This window comes from Myotis brandtii, unplaced genomic scaffold (genome assembly GCF_000412655.1).
Source record: "Myotis brandtii unplaced genomic scaffold, ASM41265v1 scaffold644, whole genome shotgun sequence".
In the NCBI taxonomy this organism is placed as follows: domain Eukaryota; kingdom Metazoa; phylum Chordata; class Mammalia; order Chiroptera; family Vespertilionidae; genus Myotis; species Myotis brandtii.
The window spans coordinates 1,006,777-1,010,513 of NW_005370482.1; positions in this window are offsets into that span (position 1 = coordinate 1,006,777).

Genomic DNA, 3,737 nt, shown 5'->3' on the forward strand with positions numbered 1-3,737 from the left:
AACATGTATGATAAGCATAACCAATGGACACAGACAATAGGGGAGGTGAAGGCGTGGGCTAGCTAGGAAAAGACAATGGGGGAAAAAGGAGGACATATGTAATACTTTCAACAATAAAGACTTAAAAAAAAGAAACTAGGTGGAAACTATGTGTACAAATTGTAGAATTTTTACTCTTGGCTCTTAGAGGGAAAAAGAACAAAGGTGGCTGAACATGGGGCACAGAATAAGGAATTACTGTTCTCTTTATTAATATGAGAGGAAAAATCTATATATGCCAGAGAAAATACATAATAATAAGAGAGCATTTGAATATTTATAAGGGGATACTTTATGTGCAGAAATCCTGGGAGAGAGACAGTGTCTACAATTCTTGTAAGATGGATATTGACAAAAACATTTATTTTGTTGAAGTAGACCAAATGGTCTTTTATTATTTATGGAATTCATAGTCCTGAGTGTTATTAAAGAGTGAGCCACTTATTTAAATGACTTCATCCAAGGGTTTGAATAAAATGACGTGAAATAAAAGATATAAACTATATGAAAAACATATTCTTTTGCAATGAGAATAGCTAGCAGAAGAGTAGATTCTATTTTTGTTGTTGTTATTGCCTGCACATTCTCTGTCTGTGAGAAAACTGAAAGGGAAGCCAATATCTTATCTGAAGTCTTACATGGGATAATGATCCATCTTTGGCAGGAGTAATGGTGAAGCCCTCAGCTCCCCTCTCCATTAGTTTTCTCCAGGGAAAGGAAACTTTACAACCTGCTGAGAATATAACTTCACCCAGGTGGATTGTAGTTACTAAAGTGTATCATTGAAAGCACATAGAATTTAATTCAATCCATAAAAAGACTAATGATATAAAATGGAAAAAGTTGGAATGTTTTACTAGCAGGCAATAAATAGTCTCTTGGCAAAGAGAAAACTTACCTTTCTGTTAACAGCAAGAAAATTCCTAGGGATTCAAATAGTGGTTCAAAAGCTAAGCATTGAAGCCAATTCTTTGCTTAATGCACAAATAAAGATCCAAAGGAAAGAAAAGGCAGGCCTCCCAGTAATAATTGTGGGGCCCATACAACAGTACAAATGGTGGTCCACATGCCATATGTATACATATTTAATATATTTACTCAATAATCACTTCCTAAGTCAATTAATCTTAATCCTGGTCACATACTTAAATCATCTAAAGAGTCTTTAAAAATACCTATGCCTGAACTGTACAAACCACTGAAATTTAGATTTATTTGTTGTAGAAAATTTCTTTTTTTTTTTAGTCCAAGGTTATATGCACTTTTATTTTAGTGTTTTAATTTTTTTCTTTTTTTATTGAATTTATTGGGGTGACACTGGTTAATGAAATTATATAGGTTTCAGGTGTACAGTTCTATAATACATCATCTTTATATTGTAATGTGTGTTCAACACCCCAAGTCAATTTTTAAGCTTTCGTATTTTATTATAAGCTTCGCAAATGATGCTTAAATTCTGGTAGAATAATTAGAAAATTGTCTATCTTGTGATTTATTGGTAGGATGAAACTTATCCCAATGCAAACAGTGGGACATTTGATTGCCAAGAACCTCCCCTCATGCTTCTGTCTTTGGCCAGAGGGTACATTTACTTTGTAAAAAAATGGTGTGGAAAGAAGAATGTGAATCTATGGAGACAATAAAAAAAACTACATATTTAAACACATAGTTTTCTGAAGCTTCAAGATGCTTATATAATATTTTGAAATATACCTGCAAATTGTTGTCTTTTTAACCAATCTTAGTATACTACTAATTTGGCTCATGTACATTAGCAATCACAAAGATAAGTACTTTCTTATTCTAAATTTTCCAGAACAACTAAGTAATCCATCAATATATGATTATTTTAATAGATCATTTCATGCTAAGATATAAGTTTATTTCTCCCAACATGGAGAATCACTTCTTAGGCCAGGATCAGAATTCAGCAATGTAGTGATAATATTTGCCATAGCTATTTTCAACATGTAGTGGTTAAATTTGTAATATAAGTTTTTTATAAAGATGTAAGCAACCAATTTAATATCATTTAAGTAACTGGTGTATATAAGGTGGGATTCTAGGGGAATATTAAAGAATAGTGCATGAGTTACATAATATAATAGTAAAAAGTATTGTAATGCATTCCATTCATGTGCTGTAGAAGGTAGTTTTATAAATGCAGATGAAGGAAAGATTACTATGTCCTTGAGTGTAATAGAGTTTTCAATAAGTTTTGAAATATGGATATGATATTCCAGGAAAGAAGAGAAACAGTTAATGGAGGGATGAAGTGTGAGCTTTGGAAAGGCAGTAGAAAAATATATATATATAAATGAACTACTAGAGATTACAGAGATCAGTTGTCAAGAAATTAGAATTTTCTATAGAGGAATGTTGGGGGGGTGGGCAGGGAAGAGAAGGAAAGGCCAGTGAAATTAGAAGTGAAAATACTGAAGGTGAACTAATAGATTTAGCCAGCCACATGTGTGTTAAGCTCTAGAAAGTCAGTAAGACATTTTGAAAGAGCAATAACCACTGCAAGTGGAAGGTTTTAACTAAAAACTTAGAGTGGAGGACATATTCAGATTTTATTATGAAATTTTCTGTGACTTTTCTAATGAATGGTGTACTTTTTACTTTGAGGTGAACTTTTTGTGTAGTTAACAATGCACATTCCTTGAGAAGGAACTTAAAGAATCCTGTGTTAGAATGTACTCAGTTCCTTCTTTAGGAGTGCAATGAAGTGCTCCTAATAAGGCTAAAACATAGTTTTCATCTGGTCCTAAAATAGTTTCCTAATGTCAACATCATAGATTTATACCAAAATGGAGTGATTTATTCAAAACACTAAATGTTGCTGCAACATTTTGTCACTTGATTCTGAAATATAGGACAACACTGTCTTAATCTATTCATTTTTCTCTACTATGGTTTCCAAACAAAATGACAGTGAGAAATAATGTGGGGGTTGAGTTTTTTAAATGTTGCTCAGCCAAGCCGGTGTGTCTCAGAGGTTGAGCGTAGAACTATGAACCAGGAGGTCACGCTTCAATTCCCAGTCAGGGCACATGCCCGGGTTGTGGACTCAATCCCCAGTGTGGAGGCGTGCCAATCAATGATTCTTTCTCATCAATGATGTTTCTATCTCTCTCTCCCTCTCCCTTCGTCTCTGAAATCAATAAAAATAAAGTGAAAGGAGTTTATCACCACCAAACCAGTATTACATGAAATGTTAAAGGGTCTTCTTTAAGAAGAGAAAAAAAATAAAAAATATTAACAATTAAATGGCAATAAATGCATATCTATTAATAACTGAATCTAAAGAACAAAATAAATGAATAAGCAGGGGAAGCAAGATGGCGGCGATATAGGCAGATGCGTCCCAGGTCTTGTCCTGGAGCAAATGGAGTAAGCAGCTGAAACTAATAACACCCACCCCGAATTGGCGAATTTACTCAGCTGGTGAGACGGTTTGCAGCCGGGAAGGGCAGAGCTCCCCTGGAAAGGTAAAAAACCAGGGATCTGGGCAGGAAAGTTTGCCAGACCTGAGCCCAGAGGGTCGGAGGGAGACCGGAGGGAGACCGCGTGGCAGACAGCCGCATCTCTTGGGACAGACACAGCCCCTGACTGGGGAAAGGAGTTCCGCGGGATTCCTGGCACCGGGGGGATTTGAGCTTTGGATTTTGTGATTGCGGAGAACTGAGCCTAAAGGG